General features: G+C 39.6%; 27 non-coding genes across 27 annotated transcripts; all 27 read right to left on the bottom strand.

Annotated features, from left to right (window-relative positions):
• Positions 1-822: 822 nt before the first annotated feature.
• TRNAL-CAG (transfer RNA leucine (anticodon CAG)) lies at positions 823-905 on the bottom strand. Its single transcript has one exon. It is a non-coding gene; the product is annotated as a tRNA-Leu (tRNA).
• Positions 906-1,659: 754 nt separating this feature from the next.
• TRNAL-AAG (transfer RNA leucine (anticodon AAG)) lies at positions 1,660-1,742 on the bottom strand. The gene has a single exon. It is a non-coding gene; the product is annotated as a tRNA-Leu (tRNA).
• Positions 1,743-2,496: 754 nt separating this feature from the next.
• On the bottom strand, positions 2,497-2,579 carry TRNAL-AAG (transfer RNA leucine (anticodon AAG)). Its single transcript has one exon. It is a non-coding gene; the product is annotated as a tRNA-Leu (tRNA).
• A 512-nt stretch (positions 2,580-3,091) lies between these two features.
• On the bottom strand, positions 3,092-3,174 carry TRNAL-AAG (transfer RNA leucine (anticodon AAG)). The gene has a single exon. It is a non-coding gene; the product is annotated as a tRNA-Leu (tRNA).
• A 1,349-nt stretch (positions 3,175-4,523) lies between these two features.
• Positions 4,524-4,606, bottom strand: TRNAL-AAG (transfer RNA leucine (anticodon AAG)). The gene has a single exon. It is a non-coding gene; the product is annotated as a tRNA-Leu (tRNA).
• A 1,591-nt stretch (positions 4,607-6,197) lies between these two features.
• On the bottom strand, positions 6,198-6,280 carry TRNAL-AAG (transfer RNA leucine (anticodon AAG)). Its single transcript has one exon. It is a non-coding gene; the product is annotated as a tRNA-Leu (tRNA).
• Positions 6,281-6,792: 512 nt separating this feature from the next.
• TRNAL-AAG (transfer RNA leucine (anticodon AAG)) lies at positions 6,793-6,875 on the bottom strand. The gene has a single exon. It is a non-coding gene; the product is annotated as a tRNA-Leu (tRNA).
• A 754-nt stretch (positions 6,876-7,629) lies between these two features.
• On the bottom strand, positions 7,630-7,712 carry TRNAL-AAG (transfer RNA leucine (anticodon AAG)). Its single transcript has one exon. It is a non-coding gene; the product is annotated as a tRNA-Leu (tRNA).
• A 754-nt stretch (positions 7,713-8,466) lies between these two features.
• Positions 8,467-8,549, bottom strand: TRNAL-AAG (transfer RNA leucine (anticodon AAG)). The gene has a single exon. It is a non-coding gene; the product is annotated as a tRNA-Leu (tRNA).
• Positions 8,550-9,303: 754 nt separating this feature from the next.
• Positions 9,304-9,386, bottom strand: TRNAL-AAG (transfer RNA leucine (anticodon AAG)). The gene has a single exon. It is a non-coding gene; the product is annotated as a tRNA-Leu (tRNA).
• Positions 9,387-10,140: 754 nt separating this feature from the next.
• TRNAL-AAG (transfer RNA leucine (anticodon AAG)) lies at positions 10,141-10,223 on the bottom strand. Its single transcript has one exon. It is a non-coding gene; the product is annotated as a tRNA-Leu (tRNA).
• Positions 10,224-11,535: 1,312 nt separating this feature from the next.
• TRNAL-AAG (transfer RNA leucine (anticodon AAG)) lies at positions 11,536-11,618 on the bottom strand. The gene has a single exon. It is a non-coding gene; the product is annotated as a tRNA-Leu (tRNA).
• Positions 11,619-12,372: 754 nt separating this feature from the next.
• TRNAL-CAG (transfer RNA leucine (anticodon CAG)) lies at positions 12,373-12,455 on the bottom strand. Its single transcript has one exon. It is a non-coding gene; the product is annotated as a tRNA-Leu (tRNA).
• A 512-nt stretch (positions 12,456-12,967) lies between these two features.
• TRNAL-AAG (transfer RNA leucine (anticodon AAG)) lies at positions 12,968-13,050 on the bottom strand. The gene has a single exon. It is a non-coding gene; the product is annotated as a tRNA-Leu (tRNA).
• A 754-nt stretch (positions 13,051-13,804) lies between these two features.
• TRNAL-AAG (transfer RNA leucine (anticodon AAG)) lies at positions 13,805-13,887 on the bottom strand. Its single transcript has one exon. It is a non-coding gene; the product is annotated as a tRNA-Leu (tRNA).
• Positions 13,888-14,641: 754 nt separating this feature from the next.
• TRNAL-AAG (transfer RNA leucine (anticodon AAG)) lies at positions 14,642-14,724 on the bottom strand. Its single transcript has one exon. It is a non-coding gene; the product is annotated as a tRNA-Leu (tRNA).
• A 754-nt stretch (positions 14,725-15,478) lies between these two features.
• Positions 15,479-15,561, bottom strand: TRNAL-AAG (transfer RNA leucine (anticodon AAG)). Its single transcript has one exon. It is a non-coding gene; the product is annotated as a tRNA-Leu (tRNA).
• Positions 15,562-16,315: 754 nt separating this feature from the next.
• Positions 16,316-16,398, bottom strand: TRNAL-CAG (transfer RNA leucine (anticodon CAG)). Its single transcript has one exon. It is a non-coding gene; the product is annotated as a tRNA-Leu (tRNA).
• Positions 16,399-16,910: 512 nt separating this feature from the next.
• TRNAL-AAG (transfer RNA leucine (anticodon AAG)) lies at positions 16,911-16,993 on the bottom strand. Its single transcript has one exon. It is a non-coding gene; the product is annotated as a tRNA-Leu (tRNA).
• A 1,349-nt stretch (positions 16,994-18,342) lies between these two features.
• Positions 18,343-18,425, bottom strand: TRNAL-AAG (transfer RNA leucine (anticodon AAG)). The gene has a single exon. It is a non-coding gene; the product is annotated as a tRNA-Leu (tRNA).
• A 512-nt stretch (positions 18,426-18,937) lies between these two features.
• On the bottom strand, positions 18,938-19,020 carry TRNAL-AAG (transfer RNA leucine (anticodon AAG)). The gene has a single exon. It is a non-coding gene; the product is annotated as a tRNA-Leu (tRNA).
• A 512-nt stretch (positions 19,021-19,532) lies between these two features.
• Positions 19,533-19,615, bottom strand: TRNAL-AAG (transfer RNA leucine (anticodon AAG)). Its single transcript has one exon. It is a non-coding gene; the product is annotated as a tRNA-Leu (tRNA).
• A 512-nt stretch (positions 19,616-20,127) lies between these two features.
• On the bottom strand, positions 20,128-20,210 carry TRNAL-AAG (transfer RNA leucine (anticodon AAG)). Its single transcript has one exon. It is a non-coding gene; the product is annotated as a tRNA-Leu (tRNA).
• Positions 20,211-20,964: 754 nt separating this feature from the next.
• On the bottom strand, positions 20,965-21,047 carry TRNAL-AAG (transfer RNA leucine (anticodon AAG)). Its single transcript has one exon. It is a non-coding gene; the product is annotated as a tRNA-Leu (tRNA).
• A 754-nt stretch (positions 21,048-21,801) lies between these two features.
• On the bottom strand, positions 21,802-21,884 carry TRNAL-AAG (transfer RNA leucine (anticodon AAG)). Its single transcript has one exon. It is a non-coding gene; the product is annotated as a tRNA-Leu (tRNA).
• A 1,591-nt stretch (positions 21,885-23,475) lies between these two features.
• TRNAL-AAG (transfer RNA leucine (anticodon AAG)) lies at positions 23,476-23,558 on the bottom strand. The gene has a single exon. It is a non-coding gene; the product is annotated as a tRNA-Leu (tRNA).
• Positions 23,559-24,070: 512 nt separating this feature from the next.
• Positions 24,071-24,153, bottom strand: TRNAL-AAG (transfer RNA leucine (anticodon AAG)). The gene has a single exon. It is a non-coding gene; the product is annotated as a tRNA-Leu (tRNA).
• Positions 24,154-24,817: the final 664 nt, after the last annotated feature.

Below are 24,817 nucleotides of genomic sequence, written 5' to 3' on the forward strand. Positions count from 1 at the left end.
TCTTACATAGTTTACTTAAATATGAGTATTCAAAAGTGGGATTTAAATCCACGCCTTCACGAGAGACTGCTCGGTCATCCTATCCTACACAAATAAGAAAACTTTCAAGATTGGATGCCAAGCCAGTCATCTGAAGAGTCTAACATTTTGGGGCGTGTTTTGGCATAGTGGGTTTTTTCACTAGCGCTGTCGGAATGACATTGCAGTGTGTTTAAGAAAAGTTGTATTGTCAGAAGTGGGATTTGAACCCACGCCTCCAGGGGAGACTGCGACCTTAACGAAGCGCCTTAGACCGCTCGGCCATCCTGACTTATAGAAAAGCCAAGCCTTTCAGATATGGAAGAAAAAACTGTCATGTTAAGGGTCCAGTTTTTAGGAATTTAAAATAGAAAGATTAGTACTGTTTCTTGTCCATTTCCATCATGTAGTTATTGGTTTATGATTAACAGTGCTGTAAAAAAGAGGTCCTGAAGAACCCTTGTTCTTGCTTTAACCTGAAAATACAGAAAAACTACCCTGGGAGGTACCCAGCAGTAGTTTAGTGGAGTTCCATTCTCTATAACATTCACTCAAGTAAGCAGAGGAATCGGTATTGTCTTACATAGTTTACTTAAATATGAGTATTCAAAAGTGGGATTTAAATCCACGCCTTCACGAGAGACTGCTCGGTCATCCTATCCTACACAAATAAGAAAACTTTCAAGATTGGATGCCAAGCCAGTCATCTGAAGAGTCTAACATTTTGGGGCGTGTTTTGGCATAGTGGGTTTTTTCACTAGCGCTGTCGGAATGACATTGCAGTGTGTTTAATAGAAATTGTATTGTCAGAAGTGGGATTTGAACCCACGCCTCCAGGGGAGACTGCGACCTGAACGCAGCGCCTTAGACCGCTCGGCCATCCTGACTTATAGAAAAGCCAAGCCTTTCAGATATGGAAGAAAAAACCGTCATGTTAAGGGTCCAGTTTTTGGGAATTTAAAATAGAAAGATTAGAACTGTTTCTTGTCCATTTCCATCATGTAGTTATTGGTTTATGATTAACAGTGCTGTAACAAAGAGGTCCTGAAGAACCCTTGTTCTTGCTTTAACCTGAAAATACAGAAAAACTACCCTGGGAGGTACCCAGCAGTAGTTTAGTGGAGTTCCATTCTCTATAACATTCACTCAAGTAAGCAGAGGAATCTGTATTGTCTTACATAGTTACTTAAATATGAAATAGAAAATAGAAAGATTAGTACTGTTTCTTGTCCATTTCCATCATGTAGTTATTGGTTTATGATTAACAGTGCTGTAAAAAAGAGGTCCTGAAGAACCCTTGTTCTTGCTTTAACCTGAAAATACAGAAAAACTACCCTGGGAGGTACCCAGCAGTAGTTTAGTGGAGTTCCATTCTCTATAACATTCACTCAAGTAAGCAGAGGAATCGGTATTGTCTTACATAGTTTACTTAAATATGAATATTCAAAAGTGGGATTTAAATCCACGCCTTCACGAGAGACTGCTCGGTCATCCTATCCTACACAAATAAGTAAACTTTCAAGATTGGATGCCAAGCCAGTTATCTGAAGAGTCTAACATTTTGGGGCGTGTTTTGGCATAGTGGGTTTTTTCACTAGCGCTGTCGGAATGACATTGCAGTGTGTTTAAGAAAAGTTGTATTGTCAGAAGTGGGATTTGAACCCACGCCTCCAGGGGAGACTGCGACCTTAACGCAGCGCCTTAGACCGCTCGGCCATCCTGACTTATAGAAAAGCCAAGCCTTTCAGATATGGAAGAAAAAACCGTCATGTTAAGGGTCCAGTTTTTGGGAATTTAAAATAGAAAGATTAGAACTGTTTCTTGTCCATTTCCATCATGTAGTTATTGGTTTATGATTAACAGTGCTGTAACAAACAGGTCCTGAAGAACCCTTGTTCTTGCTTTAACCTGAAAATACAGAAAAACTACCCTGGGAGGTACCCAGCAGTAGTTTAGTGGAGTTCCATTCTCTATAACATTCACTCAAGTAAGCAGAGGAATCTGTATTGTCTTACATAGTTACTTAAATATGAAATAGAAAATAGAAAGATTAGTACTGTTTCTTTTCCATTTCCATCATGTAGTTATTGGTTTATGATTAACAGTGCTGTAAAAAAGAGGTCCTGAAGAACCCTTGTTCTTGCTTTAACCTGAAAATACAGAAAAACTACCCTGGGAGGTACCCAGCAGTAGTTTAGTGGAGTTCCATTCTCTATAACATTCACTCAAGTAAGCAGAGGAATCGGTATTGTCTTACATAGTTTACTTAAATATGAGTATTCAAAAGTGGGATTTAAATCCACGCCTTCACGAGAGACTGCTCGGTCATCCTATCCTACACAAATAAGAAAACTTTCAAGATTGGATGCCAAGCCAGTCATCTGAAGAGTCTAACATTTTGGGGCGTGTTTTGGCATAGTGGGTTTTTTCACTAGCGCTGTCGGAATGACATTGCAGTGTGTTTAAGAAAAGTTGTATTGTCAGAAGTGGGATTTGAACCCACGCCTCCAGGGGAGACTGCGACCTTAACGCAGCGCCTTAGACCGCTCGGCCATCCTGACTTATAGAAAAGACAAGCCTTTCAGAAATGGAAGAAAAAACCGTAATGTTAAGGGTCCAGTTTTTAGGAATTTAAAATAGAAAGATTAGTACTGTTTCTTGTCCATTTCCATCATGTAGTTATTGGTTTATGATTAACAGTGCTGTAAAAAAGAGGTCCTGAAGAACCCTTGTTCTTGCTTTAACCTGAAAATACAGAAAAACTACCCTGGGAGGTACCCAGCAGTAGTTTAGTGGAGTTCCATTCTCTATAACATTCACTCAAGTAAGCAGAGGAATCGGTATTGTCTTACATAGTTTACTTAAATATGAATATTCAAAAGTGGGATTTAAATCCACGCCTTCACGAGAGACTGCTCAGTCATCCTATCCTACACAAATAAGTAAACTTTCAAGATTGGATGCCAAGCCAGTTATCTGAAGAGTCTAACATTTTGGGGCGTGTTTTGGCATAGTGGGTTTTTTCACTAGCGCTGTCGGAATGACATTGCAGTGTGTTTAATAAAAATTGTATTGTCAGAAGTGGGATTTGAACCCACGCCTCCAGGGGAGACTGCGACCTTAACGCAGCGCCTTAGACCGCTCGGCCATCCTGACTTATAGAAAAGCCAAGTCTTTCAGATATGGAAGAAAAAACCGTAATGTTAAGGGTCCAGTTTTTAGGAATTTAAAATAGAAAGATTAGTACTGTTTCTTGTCCATTTCCATCATGTAGTTATTGGTTTATGATTAACAGTGCTGTAAAAAAGAGGTCCTGAAGAACCCTTGTTCTTGCTTTAACCTGAAAATACAGAAAAACTACCCTGGGAGGTACCCAGCAGTAGTTTAGTGGAGTTCCATTCTCTATAACATTCACTCAAGTAAGCAGAGGAATCGGTATTGTCTTACATAGTTTACTTAAATATGAGTATTCAAAAGTGGGATTTAAATCCACGCCTTCACGAGAGACTGCTCGGTCATCCTATCCTACACAAATAAGAAAACTTTCAAGATTGGATGCCAAGCCAGTCATCTGAAGAGTCTAACATTTTGGGGCGTGTTTTGGCATAGTGGGTTTTTTCACTAGCGCTGTCGGAATGACATTGCAGTGTGTTTAAGAAAAGTTGTATTGTCAGAAGTGGGATTTGAACCCACACCTCCAGGGGAGACTGCGACCTTTACGCAGCGCCTTAGACCGCTCGGCCATCCTGACTTATAGAAAAGCCAAGCCTTTCAGATATGGAAGAAAAAACCGTCATGTTAAGGGTCCAGTTCTTGGGAATTTAAAATAGAAAGATTAGAACTGTTTCTTGTCTATTTCCATCATGTAGTTATTGGTTTATGATTAACAGTGCTGTAACAAAGAGGTACTGAAGAACCCTTGTTCTTGCTTTAACCTGAAAATACAGAAAAACTACCCTGGGAGGTACCCAGCAGTAGTTTAGTGGAGTTCCATTCTCTATAACATTCACTCAAGTAAGCAGAGGAATCTGTATTGTCTTACATAGTTACTTAAATATGAAATAGAAAATAGAAAGATTAGTACTGTTTCTTGTCCATTTCCATCATGTAGTTATTGGTTTATGATTAACAGTGCTGTAAAAAAGAGGTCCTGAAGAACCCTTGTTCTTGCTTTAACCTGAAAATACAGAAAAACTACCCTGGGAGGTACCCAGCAGTAGTTTAGTGGAGTTCCATTCTCTATAACATTCACTCAAGTAAGCAGAGGAATCGGTATTGTCTTACATAGTTTACTTAAATATGAGTATTCAAAAGTGGGATTTAAATCCACGCCTTCACGAGAGACTGCTCGGTCATCCTATCCTACACAAATAAGAAAACTTTCAAGATTGGATGCCAAGCCAGTCATCTGAAGAGTCTAACATTTTGGGGCGTGTTTTGGCATAGTGGGTTTTTTCACTAGCGCTGTCGGAATGACATTGCAGTGTGTTTAAGAAAAGTTGTATTGTCAGAAGTGGGATTTGAACCCACGCCTCCAGGGGAGACTGCGACCTTAACGCAGCGCCTTAGACCGCTCGGCCATCCTGACTTATAGAAAAGCCAAGCCTTTCAGAAATGGAAGAAAAAACCGTCATGTTAAGGGTCCAGTTTTTGGGAATTTAAAATAGAAAGATTAGAACTGTTTCTTGTCCATTTCCATCATGTAGTTATTGGTTTATGATTAACAGTGCTGTAACAAAGAGGTCCTGAAGAACCCTTGTTCTTGCTTTAACCTGAAAATACAGAAAAACTACCCTGGGAGGTACCCAGCAGTAGTTTAGTGGAGTTCCATTCTCTATAACATTCACTCAAGTAAGCAGAGGAATCTGTATTGTCTTACATAGTTACTTAAATATGAAATAGAAAATAGAAAGATTAGTACTGTTTCTTGTCCATTTCCATCATGTAGTTATTGGTTTATGATTAACAGTGCTGTAAAAAAGAGGTCCTGAAGAACCCTTGTTCTTGCTTTAACCTGAAAATACAGAAAAACTACCCTGGGAGGTACCCAGCAGTAGTTTAGTGGAGTTCCATTCTCTATAACATTCACTCAAGTAAGCAGAGGAATCGGTATTGTCTTACATAGTTTACTTAAATATGAGTATTCAAAAGTGGGATTTAAATCCACGCCTTCACGAGAGACTGCTCGGTCATCCTATCCTACACAAATAAGAAAACTTTCAAGATTGGATGCCAAGCCAGTCATCTGAAGAGTCTAACATTTTGGGGCGTGTTTTGGCATAGTGGGTTTTTTCACTAGCGCTGTCGGAATGACATTGCAGTGTGCTTAAGAAAAGTTGTATTGTCAGAAGTGGGATTTGAACCGACGCCTCCAGGGGAGCCTGCGACCTTAACGCAGCGCCTTAGACCGCTCGGCCATCCTGACTTATAGAAAAGCCAAGCCTTTCAGATATGGAAGAAAAAACCGTCATGTTAAGGGTCCAGTTCTTGGGAATTTAAAATAGAAAGATTAGAACTGTTTCTTGTCTATTTCCATCATGTAGTTATTGGTTTATGATTAACAGTGCTGTAACAAAGAGGTACTGAAGAACCCTTGTTCTTGCTTTAACCTGAAAATACAGAAAAACTACCCTGGGAGGTACCCAGCAGTAGTTTAGTGGAGTTCCATTCTCTATAACATTCACTCAAGTAAGCAGAGGAATCTGTATTGTCTTACATAGTTACTTAAATATGAAATAGAAAATAGAAAGATTAATACTGTTTCTTGTCCATTTCCATCATGTAGTTATTGGTTTATGATTAACAGTGCTGTAAAAAAGAGGTCCTGAAGAACCCTTGTTCTTGCTTTAACCTGAAAATACAGAAAAACTACCCTGGGAGGTACCCAGCAGTAGTTTAGTGGAGTTCCATTCTCTATAACATTCACTCAAGTAAGCAGAGGAATCGGTATTGTCTTACATAGTTTACTTAAATATGAATATTCAAAAGTGGGATTTAAATCCACGCCTTCACGAGAGACTGCTCAGTCATCCTATCCTACACAAATAAGTAAACTTTCAAGATTGGATGCCAAGCCAGTTATCTGAAGAGTCTAACATTTTGGGGCGTGTTTTGGCATAGTGGGTTTTTTCACTAGCGCTGTCGGAATGACATTGCAGTGTGTTTAATAAAAATTGTATTGTCAGAAGTGGGATTTGAACCCACGCCTCCAGGGGAGACTGCGACCTTAACGCAGCGCCTTAGACCGCTCGGCCATCCTGACTTATAGAAAAGCCAAGCCTTTCAGATATGGAAGAAAAAACCGTAATGTTAAGGGTCCAGTTTTTAGGAATTTAAAATAGAAAGATTAGTACTGTTTCTTGTCCATTTCCATCATGTAGTTATTGGTTTATGATTAACAGTGCTGTAAAAAAGAGGTCCTGAAGAACCCTTGTTCTTGCTTTAACCTGAAAATACAGAAAAACTACCCTGGGAGGTACCCAGCAGTAGTTTAGTGGAGTTCCATTCTCTATAACATTCACTCAAGTAAGCAGAGGAATCGGTATTGTCTTACATAGTTTACTTAAATATGAGTATTCAAAAGTGGGATTTAAATCCACGCCTTCACGAGAGACTGCTCGGTCATCCTATCCTACACAAATAAGAAAACTTTCAAGATTGGATGCCAAGCCAGTCATCTGAAGAGTCTAACATTTTGGGGCGTGTTTTGGCATAGTGGGTTTTTTCACTAGCGCTGTCGGAATGACATTGCAGTGTGTTTAAGAAAAGTTGTATTGTCAGAAGTGGGATTTGAACCCACACCTCCAGGGGAGACTGCGACCTTAACGCAGCGCCTTAGACCGCTCGGCCATCCTGACTTATAGAAAAGCCAAGCCTTTCAGATATGGAAGAAAAAACCGTCATGTTAAGGGTCCAGTTCTTGGGAATTTAAAATAGAAAGATTAGAACTGTTTCTTGTCTATTTCCATCATGTAGTTATTGGTTTATGATTAACAGTGCTGTAACAAAGAGGTACTGAAGAACCCTTGTTCTTGCTTTAACCTGAAAATACAGAAAAACTACCCTGGGAGGTACCCAGCAGTAGTTTAGTGGAGTTCCATTCTCTATAACATTCACTCAAGTAAGCAGAGGAATCTGTATTGTCTTACATAGTTACTTAAATATGAAATAGAAAATAGAAAGATTAGTACTGTTTCTTGTCCATTTCCATCATGTAGTTATTGGTTTATGATTAACAGTGCTGTAAAAAAGAGGTCCTGAAGAACCCTTGTTCTTGCTTTAACCTGAAAATACAGAAAAACTACCCTGGGAGGTACCCAGCAGTAGTTTAGTGGAGTTCCATTCTCTATAACATTCACTCAAGTAAGCAGAGGAATCGGTATTGTCTTACATAGTTTACTTAAATATGAGTATTCAAAAGTGGGATTTAAATCCACGCCTTCACGAGAGACTGCTCGGTCATCCTATCCTACACAAATAAGAAAACTTTCAAGATTGGATGCCAAGCCAGTCATCTGAAGAGTCTAACATTTTGGGGCGTGTTTTGGCATAGTGGGTTTTTTCACTAGCGCTGTCGGAATGACATTGCAGTGTGTTTAAGAAAAGTTGTATTGTCAGAAGTGGGATTTGAACCCACACCTCCAGGGGAGACTGCGACCTTAACGCAGCGCCTTAGACCGCTCGGCCATCCTGACTTATAGAAAAGCCAAGCCTTTCAGATATGGAAGAAAAAACCGTCATGTTAAGGGTCCAGTTCTTGGGAATTTAAAATAGAAAGATTAGAACTGTTTCTTGTCTATTTCCATCATGTAGTTATTGGTTTATGATTAACAGTGCTGTAACAAAGAGGTACTGAAGAACCCTTGTTCTTGCTTTAACCTGAAAATACAGAAAAACTACCCTGGGAGGTACCCAGCAGTAGTTTAGTGGAGTTCCATTCTCTATAACATTCACTCAAGTAAGCAGAGGAATCTGTATTGTCTTACATAGTTACTTAAATATGAAATAGAAAATAGAAAGATTAGTACTGTTTCTTGTCCATTTCCATCATGTAGTTATTGGTTTATGATTAACAGTGCTGTAAAAAAGAGGTCCTGAAGAACCCTTGTTCTTGCTTTAACCTGAAAATACAGAAAAACTACCCTGGGAGGTACCCAGCAGTAGTTTAGTGGAGTTCCATTCTCTATAACATTCACTCAAGTAAGCAGAGGAATCGGTATTGTCTTACATAGTTTACTTAAATATGAGTATTCAAAAGTGGGATTTAAATCCACGCCTTCACGAGAGACTGCTCGGTCATCCTATCCTACACAAATAAGAAAACTTTCAAGATTGGATGCCAAGCCAGTCATCTGAAGAGTCTAACATTTTGGGGCGTGTTTTGGCATAGTGGGTTTTTTCACTAGCGCTGTCGGAATGACATTGCAGTGTGTTTAAGAAAAGTTGTATTGTCAGAAGTGGGATTTGAACCCACGCCTCCAGGGGAGACTGCGACCTTAACGCAGCGCCTTAGACCGCTCGGCCATCCTGACTTATAGAAAAGCCAAGCCTTTCAGAAATGGAAGAAAAAACCGTCATGTTAAGGGTCCAGTTTTTGGGAATTTAAAATAGAAAGATTAGAACTGTTTCTTGTCCATTTCCATCATGTAGTTATTGGTTTATGATTAACAGTGCTGTAACAAAGAGGTCCTGAAGAACCCTTGTTCTTGCTTTAACCTGAAAATACAGAAAAACTACCCTGGGAGGTACCCAGCAGTAGTTTAGTGGAGTTCCATTCTCTATAACATTCACTCAAGTAAGCAGAGGAATCTGTATTGTCTTACATAGTTACTTAAATATGAAATAGAAAATAGAAAGATTAGTACTGTTTCTTGTCCATTTCCATCAGGTAGTTATTGGTTTATGATTAACAGTGCTGTAAAAAAGAGGTCCTGAAGAACCCTTGTTCTTGCTTTAACCTGAAAATACAGAAAAACTACCCTGGGAGGTACCCAGCAGTAGTTTAGTGGAGTTCCATTCTCTATAACATTCACTCAAGTAAGCAGAGGAATCGGTATTGTCTTACATAGTTTACTTAAATATGAGTATTCAAAAGTGGGATTTAAATCCACGCCTTCACGAGAGACTGCTCGGTCATCCTATCCTACACAAATAAGAAAACTTTCAAGATTGGATGCCAAGCCAGTCATCTGAAGAGTCTAACATTTTGGGGCGTGTTTTGGCATAGTGGGTTTTTTCACTAGCGCTGTCGGAATGACATTGCAGTGTGTTTAAGAAAAGTTGTATTGTCAGAAGTGGGATTTGAACCCACGCCTCCAGGGGAGACTGCGACCTTAACGCAGCGCCTTAGACCACTCGGCCATCCTGACTTATAGAAAAGCCAAGCCTTTCAGAAATGGAAGAAAAAACCGTCATGTTAAGGGTCCAGTTTTTGGGAATTTAAAATAGAAAGATTAGAACTGTTTCTTGTCCATTTCCATCATGTAGTTATTGGTTTATGATTAACAGTGCTGTAACAAAGAGGTACTGAAGAACCCTTGTTCTTGCTTTAACCTGAAAATACAGAAAAACTACCCTGGGAGGTACCCAGCAGTAGTTTAGTGGAGTTCCATTCTCTATAACATTCACTCAAGTAAGCAGAGGAATCTGTATTGTCTTACATAGTTACTTAAATATGAAATAGAAAATAGAAAGATTAGTACTGTTTCTTGTCCATTTCCATCATGTAGTTATTGGTTTATGATTAACAGTGCTGTAAAAAAGAGGTCCTGAAGAACCCTTGTTCTTGCTTTAACCTGAAAATACAGAAAAACTACCCTGGGAGGTACCCAGCAGTAGTTTAGTGGAGTTCCATTCTCTATAACATTCACTCAAGTAAGCAGAGGAATCGGTATTGTCTTACATAGTTTACTTAAATATGAGTATTCAAAAGTGGGATTTAAATCCACGCCTTCACGAGAGACTGCTCGGTCATCCTATCCTACACAAATAAGAAAACTTTCAAGATTGGATGCCAAGCCAGTCATCTGAAGAGTCTAACATTTTGGGGCGTGTTTTGGCATAGTGGGTTTTTTCACTAGCGCTGTCGGAATGACATTGCAGTGTGTTTAAGAAAAGTTGTATTGTCAGAAGTGGGATTTGAACCCACGCCTCCAGGGGAGCCTGCGACCTTAACGCAGCGCCTTAGACCGCTCGGCCATCCTGACTTATAGAAAAGCCAAGCCTTTCAGATATGGAAGAAAAAACCGTCATGTTAAGGGTCCAGTTCTTGGGAATTTAAAATAGAAAGATTAGTACTGTTTCTTGTCCATTTCCATCATGTAGTTATTGGTTTATGATTAACAGTGCTGTAAAAAAGAGGTCCTGAAGAACCCTTGTTCTTGCTTTAACCTGAAAATACAGAAAAACTACCCTGGGAGGTACCCAGCAGTAGTTTAGTGGAGTTCCATTCTCTATAACATTCACTCAAGTAAGCAGAGGAATCGGTATTGTCTTACATAGTTTACTTAAATATGAGTATTCAAAAGTGGGATTTAAATCCACGCCTTCACGAGAGACTGCTCGGTCATCCTATCCTACACAAATAAGAAAACTTTCAAGATTGGATGCCAAGCCAGTCATCTGAAGAGTCTAACATTTTGGGGCGTGTTTTGGCATAGTGGGTTTTATCACTAGCGCTGTCGGAATGACATTGCAGTGTGTTTAAGAAAACAGGGGAGACTGCGACCTTAACGCAGCGCCTTAGACCGCTCGGCCATCCTGACTTATAGAAAAGCCAAGCCTTTCAGATATGGAAGAAAAAACCGTCATGTTAAGGGTCCAGTTCTTGGGAATTTAAAATAGAAAGATTAGAACTGTTTCTTGTCTATTTCCATCATGTAGTTATTGGTTTATGATTAACAGTGCTGTAACAAAGAGGTACTGAAGAACCCTTGTTCTTGCTTTAACCTGAAAATACAGAAAAACTACCCTGGGAGGTACCCAGCAGTAGTTTAGTGGAGTTCCATTCTCTATAACATTCACTCAAGTAAGCAGAGGAATCTGTATTGTCTTACATAGTTACTTAAATATGAAATAGAAAATAGAAAGATTAGTACTGTTTCTTGTCCATTTCCATCATGTAGTTATTGGTTTATGATTAACAGTGCTGTAAAAAAGAGGTCCTGAAGAACCCTTGTTCTTGCTTTAACCTGAAAATACAGAAAAACTACCCTGGGAGGTACCCAGCAGTAGTTTAGTGGAGTTCCATTCTCTATAACATTCACTCAAGTAAGCAGAGGAATCGGTATTGTCTTACATAGTTTACTTAAATATGAGTATTCAAAAGTGGGATTTAAATCCACGCCTTCACGAGAGACTGCTCGGTCATCCTATCCTACACAAATAAGAAAACTTTCAAGATTGGATGCCAAGCCAGTCATCTGAAGAGTCTAACATTTTGGGGCGTGTTTTGGCATAGTGGGTTTTTTCACTAGCGCTGTCGGAATGACATTGCAGTGTGTTTAAGAAAAGTTGTATTGTCAGAAGTGGGATTTGAACCCACACCTCCAGGGGAGCCTGCGACCTTAACGCAGCGCCTTAGACCGCTCGGCCATCCTGACTTATAGAAAAGCCAAGCCTTTCAGATATGGAAGAAAAAACCGTCATGTTAAGGGTCCAGTTCTTGGGAATTTAAAATAGAAAGATTAGAACTGTTTCTTGTCTATTTCCATCATGTAGTTATTGGTTTATGATTAACAGTGCTGTAACAAAGAGGTACTGAAGAACCCTTGTTCTTGCTTTAACCTGAAAATACAGAAAAACTACCCTGGGAGGTACCCAGCAGTAGTTTAGTGGAGTTCCATTCTCTATAACATTCACTCAAGTAAGCAGAGGAATCTGTATTGTCTTACATAGTTACTTAAATATGAAATAGAAAATAGAAAGATTAGTACTGTTTCTTGTCCATTTCCATCATGTAGTTATTGGTTTATGATTAACAGTGCTGTAAAAAAGAGGTCCTGAAGAACCCTTGTTCTTGCTTTAACCTGAAAATACAGAAAAACTACCCTGGGAGGTACCCAGCAGTAGTTTAGTGGAGTTCCATTCTCTATAACATTCACTCAAGTAAGCAGAGGAATCGGTATTGTCTTACATAGTTTACTTAAATATGAGTATTCAAAAGTGGGATTTAAATCCACGCCTTCACGAGAGACTGCTCGGTCATCCTATCCTACACAAATAAGAAAACTTTCAAGATTGGATGCCAAGCCAGTCATCTGAAGAGTCTAACATTTTGGGGCGTGTTTTGGCATAGTGGGTTTTTTCACTAGCGCTGTCGGAATGACATTGCAGTGTGTTTAAGAAAAGTTGTATTGTCAGAAGTGGGATTTGAACCCACGCCTCCAGGGGAGACTGCGACCTGAACGCAGCGCCTTAGACCGCTTGGCCATCCTGACTTATAGAAAAGCCAAGCCTTTCAGAAATGGAAGAAAAAACCGTAATGTTAAGGGTCCAGTTTTTAGGAATTTAAAATAGAAAGATTAGTACTGTTTCTTGTCCATTTCCATCATGTAGTTATTGGTTTATGATTAACAGTGCTGTAAAAAAGAGGTCCTGAAGAACCCTTGTTCTTGCTTTAACCTGAAAATACAGAAAAACTACCCTGGGAGGTACCCAGCAGTAGTTTAGTGGAGTTCCATTCTCTATAACATTCACTCAAGTAAGCAGAGGAATCGGTATTGTCTTACATAGTTTACTTAAATATGAGTATTCAAAAGTGGGATTTAAATCCACGCCTTCACGAGAGACTGCTCGGTCATCCTATCCTACACAAATAAGAAAACTTTCAAGATTGGATGCCAAGCCAGTCATCTGAAGAGTCTAACATTTTGGGGCGTGTTTTGGCATAGTGGGTTTTATCACTAGCGCTGTCGGAATGACATTGCAGTGTGTTTAAGAAAAGTTGTATTGTCAGAAGTGGGATTTGAACCCACGCCTCCAGGGGAGACTGCGACCTTAACGCAGCGCCTTAGACCGCTCGGCCATCCTGACTTATAGAAAAGCCAAGCCTTTCAGATATGGAAGAAAAAACCGTCATGTTAAGGGTCCAGTTCTTGGGAATTTAAAATAGAAAGATTAGAACTGTTTCTTGTCTATTTCCATCATGTAGTTATTGGTTTATGATTAACAGTGCTGTAACAAAGAGGTACTGAAGAACCCTTGTTCTTGCTTTAACCTGAAAATACAGAAAAACTACCCTGGGAGGTACCCAGCAGTAGTTTAGTGGAGTTCCATTCTCTATAACATTCACTAAAGTAAGCAGAGGAATCTGTATTGTCTTACATAGTTACTTAAATATGAAATAGAAAATAGAAAGATTAGTACTGTTTCTTGTCCATTTCCATCATGTAGTTATTGGTTTATGATTAACAGTGCTGTAAAAAAGAGGTCCTGAAGAACCCTTGTTCTTGCTTTAACCTGAAAATACAGAAAAACTACCCTGGGAGGTACCCAGCAGTAGTTTAGTGGAGTTCCATTCTCTATAACATTCACTCAAGTAAGCAGAGGAATCGGTATTGTCTTACATAGTTTACTTAAATATGAGTATTCAAAAGTGGGATTTAAATCCACGCCTTCACGAGAGACTGCTCGGTCATCCTATCCTACACAAATAAGAAAACTTTCAAGATTGGATGCCAAGCCAGTCATCTGAAGAGTCTAACATTTTGGGGCGTGTTTTGGCATAGTGGGTTTTATCACTAGCGCTGTCGGAATGACATTGCAGTGTGTTTAAGAAAAGTTGTATTGTCAGAAGTGGGATTTGAACCCACGCCTCCAGGGGAGACTGCGACCTTAACGCAGCGCCTTAGACCGCTCGGCCATCCTGACTTATAGAAAAGCCAAGCCTTTCAGATATGGAAGAAAAAACCGTCATGTTAAGGGTCCAGTTCTTGGGAATTTAAAATAGAAAGATTAGAACTGTTTCTTGTCTATTTCCATCATGTAGTTATTGGTTTATGATTAACAGTGCTGTAACAAAGAGGTACTGAAGAACCCTTGTTCTTGCTTTAACCTGAAAATACAGAAAAACTACCCTGGGAGGTACCCAGCAGTAGTTTAGTGGAGTTCCATTCTCTATAACATTCACTCAAGTAAGCAGAGGAATCTGTATTGTCTTACATAGTTACTTAAATATGAAATAGAAAATAGAAAGATTAGTACTGTTTCTTGTCCATTTCCATCATGTAGTTATTGGTTTATGATTAACAGTGCTGTAAAAAAGAGGTCCTGAAGAACCCTTGTTCTTGCTTTAACCTGAAAATACAGAAAAACTACCCTGGGAGGTACCCAGCAGTAGTTTAGTGGAGTTCCATTCTCTATAACATTCACTCAAGTAAGCAGAGGAATCGGTATTGTCTTACATAGTTTACTTAAATATGAGTATTCAAAAGTGGGATTTAAATCCACGCCTTCACGAGAGACTGCTCGGTCATCCTATCCTACACAAATAAGAAAACTTTCAAGATTGGATGCCAAGCCAGTCATCTGAAGAGTCTAACATTTTGGGGAGTGTTTTGGCATAGTGGGTTTTTTCACTAGCGCTGTCGGAATGACATTGCAGTGTGTTTAAGAAAAGTTGTATTGTCAGAAGTGGGATTTGAACCCACGCCTCCAGGGGAGACTGCGACCTTAACGCAGCGCCTTAGACCGCTCGGCCATCCTGACTTATAGAAAAGCCAAGCCTTTCAGATATGGAAGAAAAAACCGTCATGTTAAGGGTCCAGTTCTTGGGAATTTAAAATAGAAAGATTAGAACTGTTTCTTGTCTATTTCCATCATGTAGTTATTGGTTTATGATTAACAGTGCTGTAACAAAGAGGTACTGAAGAACCCTTGTTCTTGCTTTAACCTGAAAATACAGAAAAACTACCCTGGGAGGTACCCAGCAGTAGTTTAGTGGAGTTCCATTCTCTATAACATTCACTCAAGTAAGCAGAGGAATCTGTATTGTCTTACATAGTTACTTAAATATGAAATAGAAAATAGAAAGATTAGTACTGTTTCTTGTCCATTTCCATCATGTAGTTATTGGTTTATGATTAACAGTGCTGTAAAAAAGAGGTCCTGAAGAACCCTTGTTCTTGCTTTAACCTGAAAATACAGAAAAACTACCCTGGGAGGTACCCAGCAGTAGTTTAGTGGAGTTCCATTCTCTATAACATTCACTCAAGTAAGCAGAGGAATCGGTATTGTCTTACATAGTTTACTTAAATATGAGTATTCAAAAGTGGGATTTAAATCCACGCCTTCACGAGAGACTGCTCGGTCATCCTATCCTACACAAATAAGAAAACTTTCAAGATTGGATGCCAAGCCAGTCATCTGAAGAGTCTAACATTTTGGGGCGTGTTTTGGCATAGTGGGTTTTTTCACTAGCGCTGTCGGAATGACATTGCAGTGTGTTTAAGAAAAGTTGTATTGTCAGAAGTGGGATTTGAACCCACGCCTCCAGGGGAGCCTGCGACCTTAACGCAGCGCCTTAGACCGCTCGGCCATCCTGACTTATAGAAAAGCCAAGCCTTTCAGATATGGAAGAAAAAACCGTCATGTTAAGGGTCCAGTTCTTGGGAATTTAAAATAGAAAGATTAGAACTGTTTCTTGTCTATTTCCATCATGTAGTTATTGGTTTATGATTAACAGTGCTGTAACAAAGAGGTACTGAAGAACCCTTGTTCTTGCTTTAACCTGAAAATACAGAAAAACTACCCTGGGAGGTACCCAGCAGTAGTTTAGTGGAGTTCCATTCTCTATAACATTCACTCAAGTAAGCAGAGGAATCTGTATTGTCTTACATAGTTACTTAAATATGAAATAGAAAATAGAAAGATTAGTACTGTTTCTTGTCCATTTCCATCATGTAGTTATTGGTTTATGATTAACAGTGCTGTAAAAAAGAGGTCCTGAAGAACCCTTGTTCTTGCTTTAACCTGAAAATACAGAAAAACTACCCTGGGAGGTACCCAGCAGTAGTTTAGTGGAGTTCCATTCTCTATAACATTCACTCAAGTAAGCAGAGGAATCGGTATTGTCTTACATAGTTTACTTAAATATGAGTATTCAAAAGTGGGATTTAAATCCACGCCTTCACGAGAGACTGCTCGGTCATCCTATCCTACACAAATAAGAAAACTTTCAAGATTGGATGCCAAGCCAGTCATCTGAAGAGTCTAACATTTTGGGGCGTGTTTTGGCATAGTGGGTTTTTTCACTAGCGCTGTCGGAATGACATTGCAGTGTGTTTAAGAAAAGTTGTATTGTCAGAAGTGGGATTTGAACCCACGCCTCCAGGGGAGACTGCGACCTGAACGCAGCGCCTTAGACCGCTTGGCCATCCTGACTTATAGAAAAGCCAAGCCTTTCAGAAATGGAAGAAAAAACCGTAATGTTAAGGGTCCAGTTTTTAGGAATTTAAAATAGAAAGATTAGTACTGTTTCTTGTCCATTTCCATCATGTAGTTATTGGTTTATGATTAACAGTGCTGTAAAAAAGAGGTCCTGAAGAACCCTTGTTCTTGCTTTAACCTGAAAATACATAAAAACTACCCTGGGAGGTACCCAGCAGTAGTTTAGTGGAGTTCCATTCTCTATAACATTCACTCAAGTAAGCAGAGGAATCGGTATTGTCTTACATAGTTTACTTAAATATGAGTATTCAAAAGTGGGATTTAAATCCACGCCTTCACGAGAGACTGCTCGGTCATCCTAGCCTACACAAATAAGAAAACTTTCAAGATTGGATGCCAAGCCAGTCATCTGAAGAGTCTAACATTTTGGGGCGTGTTTTGGCATAGTGGGTTTTTTCACTAGCGCTGTCGGAATGACATTGCAGTGTGTTTAATAAAAATTGTATTGTCAGAAGTGGGATTTGAACCCACGCCTCCAGGGGAGACTGCGACCTTAACGCAGCGCCTTAGACCGCTCGGCCATCCTGACTTATAGAAAAGCCAAGCCTTTCAGATATGGAAGAAAAAACCGTCATGTTAAGGGTCCAGTTCTTGGGAATTTAAAATAGAAAGATTAGAACTGTTTCTTGTCTATTTCCATCATGTAGTTATTGGTTTATGATTAACAGTGCTGTAACAAAGAGGTACTGAAGAACCCTTGTTCTTGCTTTAACCTGAAAATACAGAAAAACTACCCTGGGAGGTACCCAGCAGTAGTTTAGTGGAGTTCCATTCTCTATAACATTCACTCAAGTAAGCAGAGGAATCGGTATTGTCTTACATAGTTTACTTAAATATGAATATTCAAAAGTGGGATTTAAATCCACGCCTTCACGAGAGACTGCTCGGTCATCCTATCCTACACAAATAAGTAAACTTTCAAGATTGGATGCCAAGCCAGTTATCTGAAGAGTCTAACATTTTGGGGCGTGTTTTGGCATAGTGGGTTTTTTCACTAGCGCTGTCGGAATGACATTGCAGTGTGTTTAAGAAAAGTTGTATTGTCAGAAGTGGGATTTGAACCCACGCCTCCAGGGGAGACTGCGACCTTAACGCAGCGCCTTAGACAGCTCGGCCATCCTGACTTATAGAAAAGCCAAGCCTTTCAGATATGGAAGAAAAAACCGTCATGTTAAGGGTCCAGTTTTTGGGAATTTAAAATAGAAAGATTAGAACTGTTTCTTGTCCATTTCCATCATGTAGTTATTGGTTTATGATTAACAGTGCTGTAACAAAGAGGTCCTGAAGAACCCTTGTTCTTGCTTTAACCTGAAAATACAGAAAAACTACCCTGGGAGGTACCCAGCAGTAGTTTAGTGGAGTTCCATTCTCTATAACATTCACTCAAGTAAGCAGAGGAATCTGTATTGTCTTACATAGTTACTTAAATATGAAATAGAAAATAGAAAGATTAGTACTGTTTCTTGTCCATTTCCATCATGTAGTTATTGGTTTATGATTAACAGTGCTGTAAAAAAGAGGTCCTGAAGAACCCTTGTTCTTGCTTTAACCTGAAAATACAGAAAAACTACCCTGGGAGGTACCCAGCAGTAGTTTAGTGGAGTTCCATTCTCTATAACATTCACTCAAGTAAGCAGAGGAATCGGTATTGTCTTACATAGTTTACTTAAATATGAATATTCAAAAGTGGGATTTAAATCCACGCCTTCACGAGAGACTGCTCGGTCATCCTATCCTACACAAATAAGTAAACTTTCAAGATTGGATGCCAAGCCAGTTATCTGAAGAGTCTAACATTTTGGGGCGTGTTTTGGCATAGTGGGTTTTTTCACTAGCGCTGTCGGAATGACATTGCAGTGTGTTTAATAAAAATTGTATTGTCAGAAGTGGGATTTGAACCCACGCCTCCAGGGGAGACTGCGACCTTAACGCAGCGCCTTAGACCGCTCGGCCATCCTGACTTATAGAAAAGCCAAGCCTTTCAGATATGGAAGAAAAAACCGTAATGTTAAGGGTCCAGTTTTTAGGAATTTAAAATAGAAAGATTAGTACTGTTTCTTGTCCATTTCCATCATGTAGTTATTGGTTTATGATTAACAGTGCTGTAAAAAAGAGGTCCTGAAGAACCCTTGTTCTTGCTTTAACCTGAAAATACAGAAAAACTACCCTGGGAGGTACCCAGCAGTAGTTTAGTGGAGTTCCATTCTCTATAACATTCACTCAAGTAAGCAGAGGAATCGGTATTGTCTTACATAGTTTACTTAAATATGAGTATTCAAAAGTGGGATTTAAATCCACGCCTTCACGAGAGACTGCTCGGTCATCCTATCCTACACAAATAAGAAAACTTTCAAGATTGGATGCCAAGCCAGTCATCTGAAGAGTCTAACATTTTGGGGCGTGTTTTGGCATAGTGGGTTTTTTCACTAGCGCTGTCGGAATGACATTGCAGTGTGTTTAAGAAAAGTTGTATTGTCAGAAGTGGAATTTGAACCCACGCCTCCAGGGGAGACTGCGACCTTAACGCAGCGCCTTAGACCGCTCGGCCATCCTGACTTATAGAAAAGCCAAGCCTTTCAGATATGGAAGAAAAAACCGTCATGTTAAGGGTCCAGTTTTTGGGAATTTAAAATAGAAAGATTAGAACTGTTTCTTGTCCATTTCCATCATGTAGTTATTGGTTTATGATTAACAGTGCTGTAAAAAAGAGGTCCTGAAGAACCCTTGTTCTTGCTTTAACCTGAAAATACAGAAAAACTACCCTGGGAGGTACCCAGCAGTAGTTTAGTGGAGTTCCATTCTCTATAACATTCACTCAAGTAAGCAGAGGAATCGGTATTGTCTTACATAGTTTACTTAAATATGAGTATTCAAAAGTGGGATTTAAATCCACGCCTTCACGAGAGACTGCTCGGTCATCCTATCCTACACAAATAAGAAAACTTTCAAGATTGGATGCCAAGCCAGTCATCTGAAGAGTCTAACATTTTGGGGCGTGTTTTGGCATAGTGGGTTTTTTCACTAGCGCTGTCGGAATGACATTGCAGTGTGTTTAAGAAAAGTTGTATTGTCAGAAGTGGGATTTGAACCCACACCTCCAGGGGAGACTGCGACCTTAACGCAGCGCCTTAGACCGCTCGGCCATCCTGACTTATAGAAAAGCCAAGCCTTTCAGATATGGAAGAAAAAACCGTCATGTTAAGGGTCCAGTTCTTGGGAATTTGAAATAGAAAGATTAGAACTGTTTCTTGTCTATTTCCATCATGTAGTTATTGGTTTATGATTAACAGTGCTGTAACAAAGAGGTACTGAAGAACCCTTGTTCTTGCTTTAACCTGAAAATACAGAAAAACTACCCTGGGAGGTACCCAGCAGTAGTTTAGTGGAGTTCCATTCTCTATAACATTCACTCAAGTAAGCAGAGGAATCGGTATTGTCTTACATAGTTTACTTAAATATGAGTATTCAAAAGTGGGATTTAAATCCACGCCTTCACGAGAGACTGCTCGGTCATCCTATCCTACACAAATAAGAAAACTTTCAAGATTGGATGCCAAGCCAGTCATCTGAAGAGTCTAACATTTTGGGGCGTGTTTTGGCATAGTGGGTTTTTTCACTAGCGCTGTCGGAATGACATTGCAGTGTGTTTAAGAAAAGTTGTATTGTCAGAAGTGGGATTTGAACCCACGCCTCCAGGGGAGACTGCGACCTTAACGCAGCGCCTTAGACCGCTCGGCCATCCTGACTTATAGAAAAGCCAAGCCTTTCAGATATGGAAGAAAAAACCGTCATGTTAAGGGTCCAGTTTTTGGGAATTTAAAATAGAAATATTAGAACTGTTTCTTGTCCATTTCCATCATGTAGTTATTGGTTTATGATTAACAGTGCTGTAACAAAGAGGTACTGAAGAACCCTTGTTCTTGCTTTAACCTGAAAATACAGAAAAACTACCCTGGGAGGTACCCAGCAGTAGTTTAGTGGAGTTCCATTCTCTATAACATTCACTCAAGTAAGCAGAGGAATCTGTATTGTCTTACATAGTTACTTAAATATGAAATAGAAAATAGAAAGATTAGTACTGTTTCTTGTCCATTTCCATCATGTAGTTATTGGTTTATGATTAACAGTGCTGTAAAAAAGAGGTCCTGAAGAACCCTTGTTCTTGCTTTAACCTGAAAATACAGAAAAACTACCCTGGGAGGTACCCAGCAGTAGTTTAGTGGAGTTCCATTCTCTATAACATTCACTCAAGTAAGCAGAGGAATCGGTATTGTCTTACATAGTTTACTTAAATATGAGTATTCAAAAGTGGGATTTAAATCCACGCCTTCACGAGAGACTGCTCGGTCATCCTATCCTACACAAATAAGAAAACTTTCAAGATTGGATGCCAAGCCAGTCATCTGAAGAGTCTAACATTTTGGGGCGTGTTTTGGCATAGTGGGTTTTTTCACTAGCGCTGTCGGAATGACATTGCAGTGTGTTTAATAAAAGTTGTATTGTCAGAAGTGGGATTTGAACCCACGCCTCCAGGGGAGACTGCGACCTTAACGCAGCGCCTTAGACCGCTCGGCCATCCTGACTTATAGAAAAGCAAAGCCTTTCAGATATGGAAGAAAAAACCGTCATGTTAAGGGTCCAGTTCTTGGGAATTTAAAATAGAAAGATTAGAACTGTTTCTTGTCCATTTCCATCATGTAGTTATTGGTTTATGATTAACAGTGCTGTAACAAAGAGGTACTGAAGAACCCTTGTTCTTGCTTTAACCTGAAAATACAGAAAAACTACCCTGGGAGGTACCCAGCAGTAGTTTAGTGGAGTTCCATTCTCTATAACATTCACTCAAGTAAGCAGAGGAATCTGTATTGTCTTACATAGTTACTTAAATATGAAATAGAAAATAGAAAGATTAGTACTGTTTCTTGTCCATTTCCATCATGTAGTTATTGGTTTATGATTAACAGTGCTGTAAAAAAGAGGTCCTGAAGAACCCTTGTTCTTGCTTTAACCTGAAAATACAGAAAAACTACCCTGGGAGGTACCCAGCAGTAGTTTAGTGGAGTTCCATTCTCTATAACATTCACTCAAGTAAGCAGAGGAATCGGTATTGTCTTACATAGTTTACTTAAATATGAGTATTCAAAAGTGGGATTTAAATCCACGCCTTCACGAGAGACTGCTCGGTCATCCTATCCTACACAAATAAGAAAACTTTCAAGATTGGATGCCAAGCCAGTCATCTGAAGAGTCTAACATTTTGGGGCGTGTTTTGGCATAGTGGGTTTTTTCACTAGCGCTGTCGGAATGACATTGCAGTGTGTTTAATAAAAGTTGTATTGTCAGAAGTGGGATTTGAACCCACGCCTCCAGGGGAGACTGCGACCTTAACGCAGCGCCTTAGACCGCTCGGCCATCCTGACTTATAGAAAAGCCAAGCCTTTCAGATATGGAAGAAAAAACCGTCATGTTAAGGGTCCAGTTCTTGGGAATTTAAAATAGAAAGATTAGAACTGTTTCTTGTCCATTTCCATCATGTAGTTATTGGTTTATGATTAACAGTGCTGTAACAAAGAGGTCCTGAAGAACCCTTGTTCTTGCTTTAACCTGAAAATACAGAAAAACTACCCTGGGAGGTACCCAGCAGTAGTTTAGTGGAGTTCCATTCTCTATAACATTCACTCAAGTAAGCAGAGGAATCTGTATTGTCTTACATAGTTACTTAAATATGAAATAGAAAATAGAAAGATTAGTACTGTTTCTTGTCCATTTCCATCATGTAGTTATTGGTTTATGATTAACAGTGCTGTAAAAAAGAGGTCCTGAAGAACCCTTGTTCTTGCTTTAACCTGAAAATACAGAAAAACTACCCTGGGAGGTACCCAGCAGTAGTTTAGTGGAGTTCCATTCTCTATAACATTCACTCAAGTAAGCAGAGGAATCGGTATTGTCTTACATAGTTTACTTAAATATGAGTATTCAAAAGTGGGATTTAAATCCACGCCTTCACGAGAGACTGCTCGGTCATCCTATCCTACACAAATAAGAAAACTTTCAAGATTGGATGCCAAGCCAGTCATCTGAAGAGTCTAACATTTTGGGGCGTGTTTTGGCATAGTGGGTTTTTTCACTAGCGCTGTCGGAATGACATTGCAGTGTGTTTAAGAAAAGTTGTATTGTCAGAAGTGGAATTTGAACCCACGCCTCCAGGGGAGACTGCGACCTTAACGCAGCGCCTTAGACCGCTCGGCCATCATGACTTATAGAAAAGCCAAGCCTTTCAGATATGGAAGAAAAAACCGTCATGTTAAGGGTCCAGTTTTTGGGAATTTAAAATAGAAAGATTAGAACTGTTTCTTGTCCATTTCCATCATGTAGTTATTGGTTTATGATTAACAGTGCTGTAACAAAGAGGTCCTGAAGAACCCTTGTTCTTGCTTTAACCTGAAAATACAGAAAAACTACCCTGGGAGGTACCCAGCAGTAGTTTAGTGGAGTTCCATTCTCTATAACATTCACTCAAGTAAGCAGAGGAATCTGTATTGTCTTACATAGTTACTTAAATATGAAATAGAAAATAGAAAGATTAGTACTGTTTCTTGTCCATTTCCATCATGTAGTTATTGGTTTATGATTAACAGTGCTGTAAAAAAGAGGTCCTGAAGAACCCTTGTTCTTGCTTTAACCTGAAAATACAGAAAAACTACCCTGGGAGGTACCCAGCAGTAGTTTAGTGGAGTTCCATTCTCTATAACATTCACTCAAGTAAGCAGAGGAATCGGTATTGTCTTACATAGTTTACTTAAATATGAATATTCAAAAGTGGGATTTAAATCCACGCCTTCACGAGAGACTGCTCGGTCATCCTATCCTACACAAATAAGTAAACTTTCAAGATTGGATGCCAAGCCAGTTATCTGAAGAGTCTAACGTTTTGGGGCGTGTTTTGGCATAGTGGGTTTTTTCACTAGCGCTGTCGGAATGACATTGCAGTGTGTTTAATAAAAATTGTATTGTCAGAAGTGGGATTTGAACCCACGCCTCCAGGGGAGACTGCGACCTTAACGCAGCGCCTTAGACCGCTCGGCCATCCTGACTTATAGAAAAGCCAAGCCTTTCAGATATGGAAGAAAAAACCGTAATGTTAAGGGTCCAGTTTTTAGGAATTTAAAATAGAAAGATTAGTACTGTTTCTTGTCCATTTCCATCATGTAGTTATTGGTTTATGATTAACAGTGCTGTAAAAAAGAGGTCCTGAAGAACCCTTGTTCTTGCTTTAACCTGAAAATACAGAAAAACTACCCTGGGAGGTACCCAGCAGTAGTTTAGTGGAGTTCCATTCTCTATAACATTCACTCAAGTAAGCAGAGGAATCGGTATTGTCTTACATAGTTTACTTAAATATGAGTATTCAAAAGTGGGATTTAAATCCACGCCTTCACGAGAGACTGCTCGGTCATCCTATCCTACACAAATAAGAAAACTTTCAAGATTGGATGCCAAGCCAGTCATCTGAAGAGTCTAACATTTTGGGGCGTGTTTTGGCATAGTGGGTTTTTTCACTAGCGCTGTCGGAATGACATTGCAGTGTGTTTAAGAAAAGTTGTATTGTCAGAAGTGGGATTTGAACCCACGCCTCCAGGGGAGACTGCGACCTTAACGCAGCGCCTTAGACCGCTCGGCCATCCTGACTTATAGAAAAGCCAAGCCTTTCAGATATGGAAGAAAAAACCGTCATGTTAAGGGTCCAGTTCTTGGGAATTTAAAATAGAAAGATTAGAACTGTTTCTTGTCTATTTCCATCATGTAGTTATTGGTTTATGATTAACAGTGCTGTAACAAAGAGGTACTGAAGAACCCTTGTTCTTGCTTTAACCTGAAAATACAGAAAAACTACCCTGGGAGGTACCCAGCAGTAGTTTAGTGGAGTTCCATTCTCTATAACATTCACTCAAGTAAGCAGAGGAATCGGTATTGTCTTACATAGTTTACTTAAATATGAGTATTCAAAAGTGGGATTTAAATCCACGCCTTCACGAGAGACTGCTCGGTCATCCTATCCTACACAAATAAGAAAACTTTCAAGATTGGATGCCAAGCCAGTCATCTGAAGAGTCTAACATTTTGGGGCGTGTTTTGGCATAGTGGGTTTTTTCACTAGCGCTGTCGGAATGACATTGCAGTGTGTTTAAGAAAAGTTGTATTTTCAGAAGTGGGATTTGAACCCACGCCTCCAGGGGAGACTGCGACCTTAACGCAGCGCCTTAGAACGCTCGGCCATCCTGACTTATAGAAAAGCCAAGCCTTTCAGATATGGAAGAAAAAACCGTCATGTTAAGGGTCCAGTTTTTGGGAA

The sequence above is a fragment of the Rhinoderma darwinii genome, chromosome 3 (assembly GCF_050947455.1).
Source record: "Rhinoderma darwinii isolate aRhiDar2 chromosome 3, aRhiDar2.hap1, whole genome shotgun sequence".
In the NCBI taxonomy this organism is placed as follows: Eukaryota; Metazoa; Chordata; class Amphibia; order Anura; family Rhinodermatidae; genus Rhinoderma; species Rhinoderma darwinii.